The sequence below is a fragment of the Phyllostomus hastatus genome, unplaced genomic scaffold, assembly GCF_019186645.2.
Source record: "Phyllostomus hastatus isolate PE091 unplaced genomic scaffold, TTU_PhHast_1.1 phas_contig_948, whole genome shotgun sequence".
Taxonomy (NCBI): Eukaryota; Metazoa; Chordata; class Mammalia; order Chiroptera; family Phyllostomidae; genus Phyllostomus; species Phyllostomus hastatus.
The window spans coordinates 8,203,140-8,223,684 of NW_025333993.1; the positions used below are offsets into that span (position 1 = coordinate 8,203,140).

Consider the following 20,545-nt stretch of genomic DNA (forward strand, 5'->3'; position numbering starts at 1 on the left):
CAAAATTAAATTATCTCTGTATGATCTAGTCGTGACATTGTCATCCACAAAGACCATTTCTAGCCTACTCACAGAATCAAGATCTAGCCGCTCATCTGCTCCTCATCCAGTTCATCCACCCATCTTCCTCCCATCCACCACCATCTGTCATTCATTCATTCATTCATTCATTCATTCATTCATTCATCTGCCACACCACACATTTCTTCTGAGGACCTTTCTCCTGACACAGGCTTAGCTGGTGAGCTTAGAGAAGTAAACACAAACCAAATAAGGGTTCTGCCCTGCAGAGTAATCTGCAGAGTGAAGAAAGCTTACTCCTCTGTAGAGTTTCATGCTGGCCCATGCTGGAGTCCCACCCCTGTGTCGTCAACCACTGTGACGACTCAGTTGCGTGTTGCGAAGACCCTCGATTCCACTCTGTAAGCCCGACTATGCCAAGGCCACGCTTTGTAGAAAATAATGTTGCTACTCATATTTTGGAGCATGTCCCTTAAAAACTTGGAGTCTGAGGTTTAACATTTCTTTCTTTCTTTCTTCAGCACACTTAGAACAAAATGATTTAGCTCATGATTTTACACCCGAAAATCTTGCTCACGTTTGGGTTTTCCATTTTAATTTGGTTGAAATTCATCGGATGGGACCAGAAGGAGATGAGGCGGAGGAGGAGGGTCCGCCCGGGGCGAGCTTAGCGCTACCGGCGGGAGGCGCGGGAGTTTGATCCGGCGGGTTGTGCAGTCAGTGGCCTCGGAAGTCACTTCCACCTGACGGGGCCCCCCTTGGATGAGGACCTTGGATCAGAAGACCTTGGGGTTCCTTCCGCACAGCAATTCTGTCACTGGGGGTCTAACATCTCACGTGTCTGGAAGTCACTAGTCAGAGCAGAACAAAGCTCAGACTCAGAAAGGGGGCGAAAAAGACCTCCCAGAGCCCAGGACAACGCAACGGAGTCTCCCTGTTACAGCGTGAGCCTTTCCGCCAGGGAGGAGCAGCTGAACCGCATTTAGCGCGGAAGACGTTATCCTGAGTTTCAGCGCGTCCATTCTCTGGTGGCTAGTCTAGAGCACGTTACAGACAGCATAGCCGCAGGGCTGGAGCATTTGTCCTCGTGAAAACAAAATGCTCAAATTAAAAAAAGCAAAGAAGACTACAATCTTTAGTTTCAGACATCAGTAAGGTTTACTTCCTCACTTCAAAGGAACCAAGAAAAATGACGTACTGATTGAAAGAAGGAAGAGGGAGAGAGGAAGGTAGGAAGAAAACAAAGGAAGAATCCCATAAGTATCCGTAGTAGTGCCTAACAATGAACAGAAATTTCCAAAGCAGACTGATGGGTGTACACGGTGAGAAGAAAACAATGCAGATATCCGGTTTCATTTCACTACATTTACTTATGAATTAGGAGAGCACGATTGGCGCAACACCCCACATATAACTGTTTCAGGTAGAGTAATTTAGTTTCAATAAAATATGCATAACTATATATATTAAAATTATACATTCTATTTAATATACAATTATACATTTTATATAAATTATATAATAATTTGTATGATGATTTAAATATTGATGAGTTATATATATTATAATCTATAATATATTATAAACTATAAAATATATTGTATGAAATATAATACAATGTAAAATTTACATGATAATTTATATAAATATTTATATGGTAATTTATGTGATAATTTAAATTATATACAATATATTATATATTTTATATTTTATAGTATATAATACATTATATTTTATATGTTATAGAGTGTATAAATATATATTTTATAAATTAATATAATGTAAAATTTATATAATAGTGTATATATTAGATGTAAATTTAATATATATAACTATATATTCAATGTTATAATTATCCATCTTGCAGATAGAGCATGATAGTATTGATTAGGGATGTATGTGGCACGATAACTCCTTCTCTTGATCCTTCCTGCACTACCGTCTCAAGTACTCGGAGACCCTTCCATCAGCCTGTGGCAGGAGAGGTTGCCACAGACAGGGTTCACGTCCTCGTCCACTTGGAGCTGTTGCTGGGGCAGCGGCGGGAGCAGGCTGCTCTTCCACGCAGTCCGGCAGAACGAAAGGCAGCGAAGGGCTCCCAGCACTGAAACGGAAGGGGCCCCGAGGGGCCCCGACCTGGCCCCAGGTCGAGCACCTGAACGCTCACCTGCCCCTCTCCAAGCAGCTGCGTCCTGCCAGGCCAGCGCCGCCACACTCGCTGCAAGTGCTCAGGACGAAGCCCAGAGCCTCTCAGAACACGAACAGTGCCACGACCTTGAAGACGGCCTGTCTAGCTCTCCTTAGTCAGCAGAAGTTTGGCACTCGCCACCATAAAGAGATTTCTTTACTCATAAGATCTTATTTTATTATTTATTGTATTTTTCTTTTTTTAGAATTTTATTTATTTATTTTTAGAGAGGGAAGGGAGGGAGAAAGAGAGAGCAAGAGAGACAGAAACATCAATGTGCAGTTGCTGGGGGCCGTGGTCTGCAACCCAGGCATGTGCCCTGACTGGGAATCGAACCTGCGATGCCTGGTTCGCAGCCCGCGCTCAATCCACTGAGCTATGCCAGCCAGGGCTTATTGTATTTTTCCATTGCCATTTATCACCCTGTACCCCTCCCCCCACAATCCCCACACTGTTGCCCACGTCCATGAGTCCTTTTTCCTTCTTTCTCGGTCCTTCCAAACCCTCACCCCCACCCGCACCCAGAACTGTCAGCCTGCTGTCCGTCTAGGGGTCTGTCTCTGTTTTGCTTGTTCGCTCCGTTTGTTCATTGGATTCCACACATGAGTGACATCACATGGTATTTGTCTTTCTCTGACTGGCTCATTTCATTTAACATAATGTTCTCTGGGTCCATCCATGCTGTTGCAAAGGGTAAAGTTTACGGCTGAGAAGTATTCCATTGTGTAAATGTCCCACAGTTGTTTTACCCACTCGTCTACTGATGGACACTTGGGCTGCTTCCACATCTTGGTGACTGTAAATAATGCTGCAATGAACACAGGGGTGCTTGTGTTCTTTCAAATTAGTGTTTCCCATGTCTTTGGGTCAATGCCCAGAATTGGAATTGCTGGGTCATGAGGCAGTTCCATTTTCAATTTTTTCAGGTATCTCCATACTGCTTTCCACCCGTCTGCGTTCCCACCAACAGTGCACTGGGGTTCCCTTTTCTCCACGTCCTCGCCAGCGCTTGTTGTTTGTTGACTGACTGATGACGGCCGTTCCGATGGGTGTGAGGTGCTATCTCACGGTAGTTTTCATTGGCATCTCTCTGATGATTGGTGACATTGAGCATCGTTTCATACGTCTATTGGCCCTCTGTGTGTCCTCTTTGGAGAAGTGTCTCTTCAGGTCTTTTGCCCATTTTTAATTGGATTGTATGTGTTTTTGGTGTTGAGTTTTATAAGCTCTTCATCAATTTTGGATATTAACCTCTTGTCAGATGTATCGGTGAATCTGTTCTCCCATTCTGTGGGCTGTCTTTCCATTTTGTTGACGGTCCGCTTTGCTGTGCAAAATGTGTTAGTTCAATGTGTAAGATCCTGTGTTGAAAGAGACCCTCAGAGACCCCGGGAGGGGGCGACTGTCCTGGAGCTAGAAACAGGGATGCCGCAGAGTGACACGACGGGGAACCGAGCTGGATTCAATGACACTGCTGGACCCTTGTGTGCAGTTGTTTCTGAAACATCCCCCACCGAGGCAGGAGCTAGCAGAGGAAACCCGGAGACGCTGCAGCTGTCGCCTGTCTGCATCCTGACTTCCGAGAATCGTGCTGTGACAACTGATAAGAATTAGCACCATGGTTTCCTCCCCGAGCGTAGAGGCTTAAGTAAGATCCCTGTAAAGCCTGTCACCGTTCGAGAGAAGAAGGCCCTTCCCTGGCCAGAGGTGGCCTGCCCCTCTGCCCCTTGGGGTGGCGAAGCCGAGAGAACCAAAGCTGATCCTACTGTCCCTCTGGTTCCTGGAAGAAATGAGGATGTTGTGACTTGGGGTGATTTTGACCTTGGAATTTGTAAGATCTGTGTTTACTTTGGAATATTTAAGATACAGGGCTCAGCACAAATAATACCCCTTGTTATTACAAAATTGTAAGCATGTCACTCTGTAACATAACGACAGCACACTCAAGCACACCGTGTGACATTTTAGGTGAAATGCTCAAATTAAAACCATAAATTATGACACCCATGCTATTACCCTACCAACCGCACGCAAGCAGGCCCTACCTCTGCCGGGCCCTGTATGTGTTTACTTTGGAATTAAATAGTTCAGTGTAATTTTCATTATGACATAATGATTCATTGGTAAGATGTGATCCCTGACACTTTCTGTGTGATCATTAGAGCCCCTGTCCCTTTTTCTCTTTTTCTCTCAACTCCTGATGATTGGGCCGAGGGCTGGGAGTAGGGAAGGGATTAGCTACTAGGAGCAAAGAAAGAATTGGTGTGGAACATTTGAGGAGATCCCTGACGCACTGGAAGGATGCGCTCTCTCCTCTCTCACTGCATCGCACTGTTTCTCCTTGCGCCCGACCCCTTCCGCTGCAGGGAGGCACGGGCCGCTGCGGGATTGGTCTCCCTCATTCACTGGGTCCTGGTTGTCGGGTCCCCCTCGCTCCCCTGGGTGTGCTGACAGTCAGTGTCGGCTCCGGGGCTGTCCTGGCTTTCGGCTGCCTCCTGTTCCTCAGAGGACTTACCAGTTAGGACGCCAGGAACTGTCTCTCGCTTGCTTCGCTTCTCTGTGTCTGTGTGGTCGGCTCAATTCTTGGTTCGCGACCACCGAGAGCCCGGACCCCGTCTCCACCTGCAGCACCGTGAGGGCTGCCGGTCACGTTCAGGCCTTGTGCAACATGACAATCCCAGTCACGGCCCGTGACCGTCAGGAAGTGGGGCTCTGTGCACCGTTCTCTCCAGCTCTGTCGAGACAGAGTGGACATGGAGCCTGGGTTAGCCCCAGGTGGACAGTGTGCTGACTAGGCGCATGTGCCTGTCGTGAAATGACCGCAGTCAGGTCAGTGAGCGCCACCACCCCCTCCCACAGTCACCTTTCTCTGGGACCGCGCTGAGAATGTTTCAGGTCAGCCCTCTTCGCGACTTTCAAGTGCATGACACAGAACTATCGCCTGTGTCACCACACGGCACATGGACTCACCGAGCTTACAGCTGGAAGTCGCTCCCCTCTGGCCAGCGTCTCCCCGTCTCCCCGGGTTCCCAGCCCCCAGTCTATGAGATTGACGTCTTCAAACCCCACCCCTGCCTACCCTTCCCCAGGTGCTCAGGGCGCCCCGTGGCCTCTGTGTTCAGCAAGTCCGAGATCACTGCCCAGACTCCCCTCCGCTGAGGCTTAGCTGGTGCTGCTGACACCAGCGTGGCACCGCTCGGGAAGGGTACTGACCACGTCTGAAAATGAAAGAGCTTTGTTGGGTTTTTTTTTAAGTTCCTTAGGGTCCCTGGATGTCACGGGCGCCTCTCCCGGCGTTTATTAACACACAGCTTTGCCCGCCAACACAACCCCAGATACGCCAAGGGCAGGCCCAGCCCTCCCTTACACTTGGCGTCTGGGTGTGTTTGGACACGTTGTCCTTTAACACCTCCAGCCCTCGCTCCCGGCCTTGGGCAGTGACCCCTGCCCTGCCTTTGCGAAGTTACTTGGGGCCAAACAAGAAGTCGGTACGAACGAACCCGCGGCCCCACCAAGGCAAGGCCTCCCCTGCCCGAGCCCAGCCACGCACTGGAAGGCAGGGGGGTGTCAGATGGACAGACCCCTCTGTCCTGTCTCCCAAACAACGCAGGCAGCCAGTCAGCCCCAGGGCCCTGGGCTCTGCAGGAATGTCGCCTGCTCTTCCATGCCTGGGAAGACTGCTCTCAGGACCCCCATCGGTATGCTTGTGTGAACTTGGCTCCATGAGCTACCACTCCAAAGAGGTTTGCACTTCATGTTCTGTATCTATCTGGGAAATAAAAACTTGGTTCCCTTCCTGGCTGGCATAGCTCAGTGGATTGAGCGCAGGCTGAGAAACAAAGCATCGCAGGTTTGATTCCCAGTCAGGGCACATGCCTGGGTTGCAGGTCACGGCCCCCAGCAACTGCACATTGATGTTTCTCTCTCTCTGTTTCTCCCTCCCTTCCCTCTCTAAAAATAAATAAATAAAATCTTTTAAAAAAATTTACATCTTTAAAAAAATAAAATAATTAAAAAAAATAAAAGCAATGAGAAAAGAAAGCTTTTGGGTGAAGATAAAAATAAGTAAGTAAGTACGTCAGTAAATAAATAAAATGTAAGATCTTTCAAAAAAAAACTTGGTTCCCACAGAAATTTTATGGCAGCCCAGATCAAACGAGAAACCTATTTTTCGGGGCGAGAACCTTTGACAGGTCCCGGAAGTCAATCCACCTGAGACGTTTGATGGAAATAGAATTAAGGTGGACTTTAACCATAGGAACGTTGATAGCGGGGGAGTGAATAGGGAGCCTGTAGCCCCACCGGCCGGCTAGGCGCATGGCAGGAAGGGGGGAAGTCCGAGATTTGGGGGGAGAAGTAAGAAAAAGGGTGAAGAGGTAAATCTCAAAGCACCCGTATTTGGAGGAAGTTTTAAATTTTTGAATGTACGTGTTCTTCCTTGTGCATCCGAGTGGTCGTGAAGGCGCGGCGGTGCGTGTCTCTGGCACCCGCACCCGCATTCCGTCCGAGAGGACCCCGCCGGGCGAGTGAGGAGCATTTGATACCCTCACGGCCGAGCGAGCCCGCTGCCAGCCAAACCAGGAAGGCGGACTTTCCCAGAGCCAACCAACCGGCTCACGTTTCAACAGCAAAACACGGAGCTCACAAAACATGGGCTGTGTTTTTCCACCTCTGACTTGACAGTTCTTGCTTTCTTTTTTTTTTTTTTTTTTGCTTAGCTTGAAGTGTGTGCGCCCTGCTATAAATTCAGGCAGCGGGCCTCCTAGGTCAAGATAAAGGTGGACGTTTCGCCTCTCCCGGGACACAGGGGCTCTGTCCACGTTCTTCCTGACGGGACTGGAAGGCGTCGCGGTTACACTGCTGTGAGCTCAGTGGCTTCCGAAGTCACAGAAACGGCCAGGGGTCGCGTCCCCGCTCCGAACAGGTGGCTCACGCACAGTCAACAGAGGCGAGTCAGCAGAGGAAGGAGCCGGGTCCTCCTCTCTGAGGCAATGGAAGTCAGCCAAAGCTTTTGTCCCCTGTCCCCTTCAAGGTTGTAGCAACAACACAAGGCGGATGAGCCGACTAGCAAGGTGCCCTAATCAGAGCCCCCAGAACACACCCGGAGAGGTTCCCCAGGTTCCTGTGGGAAGATCGTAGTTTTGTATTCAGGAACCTCAAATTGAAACTTAGCATTTCCTTCCATGATGGGTGAGGGGGGAAAAGGCAATAGTTATTGTAACCGGGATACTACCTCCAAAAAAAAAAAAAATCAATGTTTTTGCATCTCACTGCAGACATAAGTTATCTCAGTTTTACCCATCCATTCTTCACAGTTGCGGCGGTCACCGACCTGCCTCCGGACCTCATTGAATGTGCGGGTAAAGGAACACACCTGTGACTCCATCTGCTCTTGCAGTTCTTTTCAACTGCACATTCCTTCTCAACATGTGACCCCGGTTGCATTTCAGTATAATGGGCTTTCTTTGAGGTCCCGTGTACTTCATTTTACTCATGAAATTCAGAGCACAGGGTGCCAGACCGGCCAAGGGACCCGAGGCTCCGAAAAGGTTAGGAACCCCTGAGGTACAATTTCTTTCTCAGCCGTATTGAAATGAAACCTGTATGTGTGTCTTACGAGGGGCGCAAGTCACACGGGAATGCTGGTTTGTGAGATGCAGCCGTTGTGGAAGACCGCCCGAGCGTCCCCGAACCCGGGCCTGGACAAACGAAGCGTGGTCCGCCCACCCAGCGGAGCAGAGCGCGGTGATGAAACGGGCCCGGATAGGGACTCGTCGGCGGTCTGGAGGGATCTCCAGTTCATCGTGAAAAACGGAAGAGGCCAGGCCCAAGGGCTACCTGCTTCGCGGCGTCATTTCTGTGACGCCCTTTCCAAGCCAGAACCACACGGAGAGAAACCAGATCGGTGGCCCGCACGGCGTGAAGTCGCTGGCAAAGGGACACAGGGCACTTCTGGGGTGGATGGAATCTGTGTATTTCGGTAAACTTACCTAACATGCGATCAGTCTAACCCGCATGCTAGTTGCTGGATACTCCTCATGTCCGAGTTCTCCCTAAAAACGGAAGTGTCCAGGAGCCCCAGCGGGGCACGGAGGGCGGCCCCGCCTCTGCCCCGGGCCCCCAGCCGTGTCTCCCAGTCCCCTCTGGCCCGGAGAGCTGTGTCTGCCCTGCCTCCGCCCCGGGTCCACCCGCTCCTCTCTCCTCCCCAGCAGTCCGGGTGAGGCCAGCCTCTGTCCCTCGGCGTCGCAAACACACCAGCTTGCGGAGGGTGGCTGGCGCAGTTAGGATGTGATGCACAGCCCAGACTCAGACAGCTTTGAGAGCAAGTGTCACTGAGCTGGGGAAGCGGGTGCGAACCTCGGGACTGTCCGAGGGAACCTGGACCCTCGGCTTCACAGCGTGGGAGAAGGTTCAGGGCTGACGAGGGGCGGCAGGTTGGGGGCTGGTTACATCAGAGCCACAGCGGGGAGAAATGCTCAAAATTCGAATATTCCTCCTACAGATTTTTGAGGGCTTCAGGTCACCCCCGGCCCAAGACCTGCTACTCACAACAAGGCCCTGTCCTCCCATCCTGCCTCGCCCTGAGTCCTGCCCGCTCCCTGTTCCCACTCGAGCCCCAAGTGCCTGTGAATTTGTCACACAAAGCAGTTTGGCGCTCCCTCTGCTTCGTCCTCGCCCAAGCTGGCGGCTACTGTCCCCAAACCGAAAAGGCCCGGCTGAAGGCCAAGCCGACTCGCCCTTTCCCTCCCTCGGCAGGGTTGTCTCAGCTGCTCGTGAATCCCAATGGCGGCAGCGACACTGACGGCTAAGACACAAGCGGCTGTCGCGTTCCGTCCTTTCGGGCCCCTAGGAGGGAGCTAGCGACCCTCTCCCCATGTCCAAGGTGAGCAGACTGGGAGTCAGGGGGGTCCAATCGCCCCCGAGAGTGGCAGCACCCCAGTCCGACGGCTCCGGGCCCCGGTGGAAGCGCCGCCTCCAGCCTCGTCCCGGGGCACCTAGCCCGGGTGCCCGGCCCGTGTTTGCTGTCTGCCAGCCTCCCTGCCCGCCTGATTCAATTGTTTGAGCAGCCAAGTGGACTCCACAGCTGACATCTCACCCGGGCGTTTCCACTGCTCGAGGAATCAGCCAAGGTCACCGTGAGCTCAGGCAGGCGGCCTCCAGCACCCGGAAAAGGTCCCCGTCCTCCGCTGTTCCTTGAGCCGTGATAACCTTGCCCAGACACTTGAAGTCATTTCCCCCTGGACACGAAACCCCAGACCTGACCCCCCAGCAGGTGACTCCTCTCCGGCGGCATGCTGGGAATGGGGCTGGAGAGTCCGGGTCGGGGTTTACTGCCCGGCGACACGAGTCCGGAGAGCTAGGGGCGCCTCCGGGGCAGGCCCACAGCGTCCACTCCATCCGGACGCTTGGTCGCGAGAGAAGCCACTGTGCTTTCGTGGAACTGGCGGCACCTGCTGTTCTGACCCACGTGTCGCCGAACCAGGAGGCCGGAACTGGAAATGCACATTTTCTCACGGCGACGATGTCCGCAATAGTGACTAGGTGCCCAGGGCAGCTTCCTCGGGTGGGTCCTGGGGACAGGGCGCCAAGCGGGGAAAGAAGGAGCCAAAATAAAGATGCCACAGACTCGTGAAAAATAAGTGAGTTTCTGGAAACTTCCTGCCCTCCACGGCACTCCTGGCTGAGAAGCTCATCCTGGGGAACCCCTGGTTTTCCTGGGAGGACTCTCCACCCACCTTGTCACCCTCGCCCTTCCATCCCAGCCACCTACTGTCGCCCTCACAGCAAGTCTCCTACCCTCCCCGTGTGGGTGAGCCGACTGAATGTCCTGAAGCTCTGACAGTAAACTCTCAGTGCGGACTGAATGCCCTGCCCTCTTGCAAGCAGGAAACATATACTGACCCCTGTGACTCCTATACTGCCCCTGCAGGCAAACGCTGCTACCAGCGCCCGCACTGAAGATGAGGAGACTGGACCAGAGAGGGTGAGTGGTTTGCCCAAGGACACTCAGCGGGAGAGCGGCAGAGCCCTGGAGGGGCGGCTGGACAGGCCGGCTCCAGCGTCTGTGAACTTAACCTCTCCCACAGTGGGTGCATGTACTGAACAGATGCCCTGAGACTGGCTGGTGTACCAGCCTCTGCACCAGAGCTGGGGACACCGGGGGACAGGCCATGCAGCCCGTGCCCGAATGGAGCCACGCTCCCGGGAGGCCTCGGACAGGACGGAGGTCCACGTCCTGCTAGGAGCAGGTGGGGGCGTGCCCAACCCTGAGCGGGGGCTGGGAGGGTGCGGAGGGAGGCGTGGCCAGGTTGAAGGCACAGCTGAAGGATGAAGTTTAATTGGTTTAAAAAAAAAAGGTTGGAGATAACACTCCGGACAAAGGGAAGAGCGTGGGGGGGAGCCCAGGGCGAGAAGTACACCAGGGGAAAGGCAGCGTGTTTTGCTGTATAATGCAGACCCTATTTTGGCCCAAACTTTCAGGCAAAAAATTTTGTTGTAAATTTTTAATTCAATTCTTTATTTATATTTATAAATGAAACCCATCATCATATTCCGGGGTATTATTTTGCATGCGGATATTGTTAATTGCTTTCTAGAGTTATACTTTTAATGCATAAGCATAAAAAAATAATTAAAAGCATTTACATCGATACGGAATTAGCACTCCCCACGTATAATGCTTATTCTTTCCTCAAATACCTGGGCAAAACGGTGCGCGCTATCTGAGTGAGGAGGGAGCAAAGTGTGGGTCGGCGATGAGGGGCTGGGGCACCGAAGAACCGGGAGCCCTAGAGATGCTCGGGGGGAGGTGGGGGGCTGGTACCCAGGTGCTGTGGCGGGTACGGGCTGAGGGCGTCTGGAGAGGGCAGTCGCGGGGTCGGGGGGTGGCGGGGGGGCGGGCGCCAGTTAGGAGGACTGTGCGCCCCCTGGTGGTGCGGCGGTCCACCACGCGGCGCTGGGCACCCTCTGCCTCCTGAGAGGTGGGGGTTGCTACCCCGAAGTCTAGGGCCCTGCAGCTGTGCTGGGCGCAGCACCCTGGGAGCCTCGGCGCCTGTCCGATGGGGGACAGTGCTCCTGCACCCAGGACGGAAGGAGGTGACGGTGTGCTCGTCCATTTCAGAGGCTCGATGACCCTCCATCCCCGGTGGTCTGCGGCTCCCTGCTGGGGCCGGCCCTCCACCCTCTGGGCGGAGGAAGTAAATACACACGAGTATTCAGACGGATTTTGGTATCAGCACTCATATTTCTTGTGTAGTTTTTAGGAGTGTGATATTCTCTCACTAATACATAAAATTTACAAATAAAATATGTGCAGATGTAAATTAGTGGTTAACATTTATTTACTTTTTTAACTTTTTAAAAAGATTTTATTTATTTATTTATTTTTAGAGAGAGGGAGGGGGAGAGAGAGAGAGAGAGGGAAACATCAATGTGCGGTTGCTGGGGGCCGTGGCCTGCAACCCAGGCATGTGCCCTGACTGGGAATCGAACCTGCGACACTTTGGTTCGCAGCCCATGCTCAATCCACTGAGCTACGCCAGCCAGGGCTACATTTATTAATATAGTTAGTGTAATGGGATATTGGAAGCACATGCCTAAAAAATATATTCTTTGCTAACAGGTGTTGGCATCGACGACAAACCGCTGATTAGCCCGCTCCCTTGATTCAAGGAGGATCGGACTGGGGTGGGTGTTGCTCCATTTATTTCAATGCTTTAAAAAAATTTAGACTGAAAGTTTCCACCCTCCCAAAATTCAACTCCTCCCCAACTGTTTCAGCTTCTGGCAAATGTAGAAGTAAGGCCATTGTGTGACGGTCACCTGGGCCCCCCTCCAGCACAGCCCCGGGACCTCACCCCCCTCTGCCCGAGGCTCTGCCCCCTGAGTGGATAGGAGCCTGGATTAAAGGGGCCGCCTCCTGGCCCAGCTGGAAAGGGGTGTCGTTTTCCTCCTGCTGTCTCCTTTCCTTTCCTTTCCCACATTCTAAGAAAGGCAGCATGTCCTGCAGGGAGGGAGGTGGTGAGGGGGGGTGGGGATGGGGGGAGACGGTGCTGGCTGGTGGCTGAAGGCTGGAAAAATCACCAGGTACAGTTACTGGGGGCGGGGAGCGGGGGCGGGGGGGCAGCTTCGTCTCTGTGAGTTCCTTTCAGGTGGCTCGGCCGGCTGAGTCTTACGCCCTCCATTTATCATATTAAAAAAATGTAATGTTCAATAGTAAGTTCTTTATTTAATAAATGACACAATTATCTTTGCCAGTTCAACGGCAATATTTAATTAATGTTTTTAAAACAGAGGTTTAGCAATTCAGATTTCCAAATCGCTAAACCCTCCAGAACTTGATTTGTCCGCCCTGGATTTTTCCGACGGCCTTTGTCCTCAACAAATCGGTGGCAGCATCTTTCCCAAACGCCTGCACCGGCTGCCCTCCCCCACCCCGGCCCTCCCCCGCCTGTGAAACTTCCACGGTGACCCGCGGGCTCTTTAACAGGGCTCGCCCTGCCCTTTAGTCCTGCCCGAGCGGGCAGCGGTGCCGTTTCGGCGAGCCTTGCTTTCTTGCAGGGCTTGCCTGTGAAGTGCATCCATTCTACAGGAAGCTTTAGGGCGAAGCCATCACCCGATCTCTCCCCGGGGCCCACGGGCCGTGGGCCCTTCACAAGCCTTTTTCGACGCCGCTGGCTCCTTAGGAGAGCGGATCGCATACCCAAGGAGCCCAAGCCCTTTCTTCGTGCACATTCACCTGTAAAGGGGTTTTTTGGCAGGTGATCAGCCTCCAGGAATTCAAAGCTTTCACTCGCTACCAGAAGCCCTAGACCACAGGGCCCTGAGGCCGCGGTCTGGGGGGACAGCCCGTGGCATTTCTGGCCCAGCCGCCCGTCCCAGTCTGGCTGCCGCCGCGCCTCCACGCTGCACAGATAAGCGGAGTCAGAACCCTCTGGATACCCAGGGCTGGCCCCCTGCGGGCGGCGCTCCTCGGAGGTGAGTCCAGGCAAAGGGGATTGGGAGTCCTGGCCAGACCCGTGGGAATGAGCAGGAGGGGACTTGAGACTCGGGGGGAGGGTCAGCGTCCAGCGCGGGAGGGAGTCTTCCTCTCCTGGAGGACTTGCGGGCGCCTGCAACCCTCCCGCCGCCCTGCAGAGCTGGAAACAGATGCGCAGGTGGAGGCGGGCAGGTGTGAGAGACGGCGGGAGGCCGAGCACAGGGGTGCCGCGCGAGCCCCGTGTGGGCTCCACCCCAAACTTCTTCTTAGTTCTCTCTCCTTGGCGTTTATTCTTTAATCTTTCCTGTATTTTCTCATTACCATGTAGCCCCCTCTCCCCTCCCCCCAGCAGTCACCACGCAGTGGCCCAAGCCCACGAGTCCTTCACCTTCGTGCGCAGCCCCGCCACGAGCTGCCAGCTGCTCTCCGCCCGTGAGTCTGCCCCATTTCCCAGTCAGTGCGGCGAGTTCACTAGAGTCCCCCCAGGAGTGAGGTCACGCGGGGTTTGTCTCGCTCTCACTGGCTTACTTCACTGAGCATAGCGTTCTCCAGGCCCATCCACGCTGTGGCTGGACTTTTCTGTCACGTAAGACAAACAATGTTGTTTTGCTTAAAAATAAAGAGGACAGAGGACGTGAATGGAAAGCAGCTTGGTGATTCCTCAAAAAAAAAGTAAGCGCAGCATTACCACGTGCCCCAGCAACTCCGCGTCTTGGTGCGTGTATCCGAAATAGCTGAAGCCGGGGCCCACACACCTGTGCACGGCCGCGCACTGCTCTGCACCCCAGCACCTCTCACGGCAGCCCACACCGCGCGTTCCTCCGCCGTCACTGCGCCGTCACCGGGGCACAGGGACGCACAGGGACGCACAGTGCGCGTCTGCCTCCTCCCGCCCTCGGGGTCACGTGAGACCTGCTGCAGCGGCGCAGGGTGCCAGCACCCCTGAGCGCCAGTGCAGCGCCCGCAGGGGGTGCGACCTGTCACACCGGCTCCCGGTTTGCAGGGGGTTTGAACGTTCTGCTTCACAACCCATCCTCCGTGTGTTCGCACCCGCAGCTGCGGCGCCACGAGGTCTTCCGAGACCTGGAGAGGGGTCGGTGCCCCCCAGCCCCCACCCCGGGGGTCTCGGAGAGACAGCTGTCAGCCCCCGATTCCACCACAGTCCCCCCACCCCCACCCACCGGCTCCTGGGGAGCCCAGAGACCCGACAGCGAGTTTGCATCAACGTGGCCTGAAACCCAGGACTGCTGTCACCAGGTCCCTGACCGAGACCCAGGGGCCCGCTGCTTGGCCCAGAGGGAGGGAGGCGCGTGCACCCCCAGGTTTCATCCGAAGCCCTTCCTTCTGGGGTGTTGTTAAGCAAGCCGAGCCGTGCAGTATGTTTTGACCCTTCTGCCCACACCTGTCTGTCTGATGGAAGATGGTAGGAACCTGACCACACACGGGCGCTCACACCTCTCCTCTCCTTCCCCTTCTGCAAAGGGACATGGGCCCTGCCCCCCTGCGAAGCAAGGAGCCGCGGTTTGAAAGTCTGCCTCCCACCACTGGGTGGCAGTGTTTCCCCGCCTTGCTCTCCCTCCACCTGGCCGTGGGTTGGGAGTGGTTCCGGCGGCTGGGGCCCTAGCTGAATTCCCCTGGCGGGCTGGGCGAAAGCCCAAGGTTTTTCCTGAGTCTTGTGTCCCTTACCAATGGCCAGTGTAGCCCTGGCTGGTGTGGCTCGGTTGGTTGGAGTGTCGCCCCGTAACCGAAGGGTGGAGGGTTTGAACCCTGGATCCGGGGGCACACGGGAGACAACCAGTTGGTGTTTCTCTGTTCCCCAGCTTCTCTCTCTAAAAAGCAATGAAAAAACGATGTCCTCAGGTAGGGTTTGAAAAAGCCACCAGTGTAAAGTAATCCATAGCCCACAGACACACATTGTGGGGTGGCAGGCCCGGCTCCCCTCCTTCTACGGAGTGTTTCAGGCACGCAGCATGTGGCTCCCACTAACGGGGTCGAAACAAAGAAGGAGAAGGAGCCCGTCGCCGCGGTTAAAAGCCGTCCCCGAGGAAGGACACGGGGAGCGGTACCAGCGGAATCCCCAGGTTGCGTCCTCCGTCCCTCTGTCCGGAGAAGAACTGACGACGAGCACAGTAGCTCGCTGGTCCCTACGTGCAGCCCTGCCCGGTGTTCCTTCCCTGGAAGCTGTCCAGAGGGGGACGTCTGAGCACCCGTCCCCCCGATGGGAGAAGATTTTAATGCAGAAGCGGAGGGAGACCCAGGACTGAGAGGGGTGGCCGAATCCCTCCGCGCTGAGGCCGATCCCTCCGCGCTGAGTCCCCCTGTGCCAGGCAGAGCTTGGACGCGGTTTCTAGCTCCCTCGCCACGTCTTTATTGCACCTTTCTATGCAGCAGGATCCCCCCCCCCCCGCCCCCGGCCACAGAGATGGTGAAGGACAGAACGGGAATTTGGACCACACCTGCCCGCCTTCTGCAGGCGCCCAGGAGACTGCGGCCGCCGGGACAGGAGGGGCGGTTTGCGCTCCCGACCGAGGGAGACGTGTGAACAACGCGAGATCACGGAAAACGCACGGGCTGCACACGCTCGGAGGTGCGCACCCCCATTTCCCTCGGCACCCACCCCCTTCCTCTGCCGGCCTCAAGGTGCCCACGGTGACAGCCTGGCTTCAGGACAGCCATTGAGATCCAGATGCTGGGACCTTCCCCAGGGCTGGTGGCATTTCTGCCTCTGGTGACCAAGAGACACCCTACACCCTTCCCTTAAAGTCTCTCCCGTTTGGACTGGCGCCAGGGGCCTTGGTTACTTGCAACGGGTGAGCCTCACATAGAAGCACCCGGGGAGGGGGGGGGGTGTCAGCGACCGTGAAAGAGCTCAGAGAGACGCAACAGCCAGTGAGCTTGCTTTCTGAACTTGGAAAGGCCGAGCGACCATATTGGCCCCCCAAACCCGATTTATAACGCTAGCCTTCTGATTTTAAATGCATCACAGACTCTAAAAAAAAAATTACAGGGACTTTGAAGAGTAAATTTTAAGAATGAACCTTGGGTAAGGAAAAAGTTCTGTACTCAAATAACAACAACAACAACAACAACAAAAAGAGTGTCTATTTTTATTCATTTTACAGGAGGTAACAAAACAGAAACTGAGGATGGAGTTATTTCAGGGGTTATTCGACTGAGCAGTCTTTGGAACAGCTCATTCTTTGTAAAAATAGTAATAAACCACTCGGAAATGCAGCGCTTTGGTTTCCCTCTAAAATAACGCTTTAGGATGTCTATAATTTGCCGGAAAGTGCGGAAATGCCTTTGGTTCATCTAATAAGCATTCCGCGAGGGCCTGCGCGCACGGCGCCCTGCATCCGCGGAGCAAAGCAGGAAGCGACGGGGAGCCGTGCAGCGGAGCTCCCCACCTGGCAGATGAATAGGCTGGTGGATCGGCGCTCGCGCGCGGGTGCGGGACTGGGCCGCAGGGCGTGCGAGAGGCAGGTGCTCAGAACCGGAACCACGTGCGGCGCCCCGAGCCCCGTGCTCCTGTCTGTTCGGTGACCGCCGTGGCCGGCACCACGGGCGCGTAAGGGGGAGAGAATGAATGGGCGGTGGTGCGTTGTACTAACTGAGTTGTGCGCCCCTCCTGCCGTTTCGTAAAAGGGATCGCTGAGAGCAGCTCCTTTTTTCTTTTTTTTTCTTTTTTCTTTTTTTTTAAGATTTTATTTATTTATTTTTAGAGAGAGGGAAGGGAGGGGAGAGAGAGAGAGAGAGAGAGAGAAACATCAATGTGCGGTTGCTGGGGGCCGTGGCCGGCAACCCAGGCATGTGCCCTGAGTGGGGGTCGAACCCGCGACACTTTGGTTTGCAGCCCGCGCTCAATCCACTGAGCTACGCCAGCCAGGGCCTCATTTTTCTTTTTAAAAATTGTTACTATATTTTGTTCACAGTGGCAGTTTGTGTTGTCCGTTACTATTTCGTCATTTCCCCCGTCCTCCCACCGCTGTCAGCCATCAGCTTGTTCTCTGTGTCTGCGGGTCTGTTTCTACGTCGTTTTGTTTGCTTGTTCCCTTTAATGGATTCCACGCATAAGTAAAGTCATACAGCATTTGTCTTTCTCTGCCTGGCTGATGAATGTCCCTGAACACAACACCCTCTGGGTCCATCTGTGTTGTCGCAAACGCCAGGAGCTCATTCTCCTTGCTGCCGAGTCACAGCCCACTGCCTGCGTGTGCCTCGTCCGCCTCACCCACCCGTCTGCTCGCGGACCCCGAGCCGCTTCCGGAGTCTGCCTGCCCCTGGCGCCACCGCGGTGGGCGGGGGGGTGCAGGACAGCAGCGCCGGGCCGGTGCTGGCCCCTTTCCCCCCCGGGTTTCCGAAACTCTGGCCCACACCAGCTCCCGGGAGTCCGCGGGAAGGGAAGGCTGTCCAGTTAGACCGATGCCAACTCAGGCAGCAGGGGGGGTCTTCCAGCCCACGGCCACAGGCGGACAAGGAGAGACAGGTACCCACTCCCGAAGGGCCTTGAGGAATCGTGTCCCTGTTTTCTTCACAGCGGCGCAGAGCAGGTCACCCCCTGGTTTCACCCGCTGCCCCCTCCCCCATCATCCGCAGTCACACCTCAGCAGCACGTGTGCTCAGTGTCCCCCCGGAGTGCTGACAGCCCACTTTCTCTCTCCCCTCCTTGGGAGGGGCCCCCGGGGCTTGGTGCTTGTTGGTGGCATCAGTGGGGGCAACAAGGCCCAGTGCCCGCCCTTCTTAAGCTTATACGGCACGACCAAGATGGCAGTTGCTATAAAATTTTGTTTTCTTAGTGGGAGGAGAATCTGACATTTTATTACTGGGTACTGTCACCTCCGACAGGGCAAGGTCCCTGGGCACCTAGATATAAGGCACAGTGCTCATCTTGTCTACTGAGATCCCCTGTCGTTTTGCTCTGATGATACTTCAGGAGCACTGGCCCCGGGGGTCTGAGAGTGCCCTGCCGGCCGCTGCTCAGGGGGAGGGTCAGCTCTTCCTGCAGGTCATCACCCCACTTTGACCAGCATGGCTGGTGTTCTGCTTTGGCTGCTGGCTGTTGGCTGGTGGGAAAATCATTCTCTTTCTTTGCGCCTCAGTTCTAAGACAAGAGTAATAATGCCTGTTCCTGAGGATAACGGGAGCTAGTTTGTGTATCCACCCATGAACTATTTAGGAGCTACCCCGATGAAATCAGTATTATTATTATTATTAGTGTTGTTGTTATTGGATTCACACAGACAACTAAGAAAAAATGTCAAGGTCTTTGCTGCCTGGGGAGACAGAGGAGACAGACAGAGTAGGGGACCCAACGTCCCTGAGAGACCGAGCGTCTCTGTGTCTTGGAAACGACCGACTGCATGGGCAAGTCAGTTACAGGAAACTGGCCTCACCACCCGCCTGAGGTTGAACTTGCCCTTGCCTCTCTTAGCTCAGCGGCGACCGGCTGGGGTGGCGGCTCTGTGGGCACGTAGGTTTCTGTTTTCCCGGGCGTTCCTTCCTCCCCGCCCTGTGTCTGCGCTGTGCGAGGCTTAGGGTAAGGCCCAAGGAAAGAGCCTCCTGTCCTGAGGGCGATGACACAGCGGGGACCCACCCAGCGCCAGGTCGGCTGGGAGCTGTGTTTCCAAAGCTGGTGCCGCTCCCCTGTGCTCCTGTCTTCAGAGCTGCCAACTCCACAGTGTCGCGCACTTCATCTGCCCCTTCCGGCCCTCCTCACATTCTCGTATTCAAAATAGCAGCTGCCTCGAGACCTCACCCACAGAGCATCAAAGTCACCCTTTGAAGTGCGATGAGTGATTCTTACTATATTCATGCAGTTGCACAACCGTCGCCACAATCCAATGTTACATCATCTTCTTTGCCCCCAACGGTGACCCTGTACCCTTTATAAGCCATTCCCTGCCCTCCCCTCCTCCCCCAGCCCCTGGCAACTGCTAATCTACTTTCTGTCTTTATGGATTTGCCTTTTCTGGACATTTCATATAAATGGAATAACAAAGAGCCTTTTCTGAGTGGCTTCTTGAATTTAGTGTAACGTTTCTAGATTCATCCATGTTGTAACGTGGGTTAGTACGTATTGCTTTTCATGGCTGGATAACATTCCATTGTGCGGATACATGTCTGGTTTCCCCCTTCACCGTCTGATGAGCACTTGGGTTACTCCACTCTTTAGCTTCACGACTTAATGACGCTAGGAACCTTCGTGCACCAGCTTCTGTGTGGACACGCATTTCCAGTTCTCCTGGGTGCACACCCGGGAGAAGAACTGCTGGGTCATGCGGTAGCTTCCTGTTTACCTGTCTGAGGATCTGCCAAACTGTGTTCCAAGGTGGCTGCCCACTCTGCATCCCCACCAGCAGTGTGGGCGGGGCCTGATTGCTCCGGATCCTCCTGTTAGAAGTTTAGGTAGAAGTTTAGGAGAAGGAGGAGGAGGAGGGGTGGGAGGGGGTCCATAGTACCTGCAGAAAAAGCTCATAAATAACTTTGATCAACTGCCCCTGGGCACGAATCTGTTTTGAACAGGATCACAAGAGGTGTCTGGAACAAGATAAAAATCTGGGTTAACAGTCCTTTACCCAGACTCATGTCCTCCCTTGGGAGAGCATGCACCACCTTCTCCCACCAATAGTTCCCTCGCCCTGCCCCGGAAATTGTGTGCATCCTCAGGACCGGGAGACTGAGCCCCTCTGCCTTTTCCACCCGCCTCCGCTAGGCCCACTCCCCTCCCTGAGACGTAGCACTGATCGTCTCTGCTTACCTACCAGTAGGCTTGCTGGCCTGTCAGTCTTTACTGCGGGGCAAGAAGACCCGAGCCTGCCGCAGCACACATCGCGTTCTATTTTAGGAACCGGCTCTGCCCGCGGGCCACTGTTCCCGCAGGGTCTAAGCTTCCATGGGACACAAACAGGCCTAGGACTGTCCTAACAGCCACCAAAGCACCCAGTGTGTTCTGAAGCCGCCTCATCTGCTCGTTGGATGTACGTTTTATCACCATCAGTTACCGTTCCTACCTCGAGGGTGAGCCTCCTCTGGGAGAAAACACAGGTCTAATGCCACGTCTTCCTGGAAACCTAGCCCATAAGCAGAGCTGCCCTGTATGGGGCCCTGCACCATGCACGACCTCATTTTTCAGATGGGGACACTGGCCGAGTCGCTGACGGCCGAGCTGCAGTTCAGACTGGGTTCTCACTCTACCAGTGTCCTCCGCGATGAAGGGCTTCTGTCCGCGGTGGAGGCAGGGAAGCGGGGAGAGATGGAGAGACCGATCTGAGGTCCTCTGCTTTCCCCGCATAAGAAGCTCCCCAAAGGTAGGACGGATATTTTGGTGCTTTTGTTATCTCCTGTTGTACTCAGTACAG

General features: G+C 54.3%; 1 long non-coding RNA gene across 1 annotated transcript; it reads left to right on the forward strand.

Annotated features, from left to right (window-relative positions):
• Positions 1-11,828: 11,828 nt before the first annotated feature.
• Positions 11,829-13,731, forward strand: LOC123827905. Its single transcript, XR_006787380.1, has 3 exons — positions 11,829-11,896; positions 12,970-13,186; positions 13,537-13,731. It is a non-coding gene; the product is annotated as an uncharacterized LOC123827905 (long non-coding RNA).
• Positions 13,732-20,545: the final 6,814 nt, after the last annotated feature.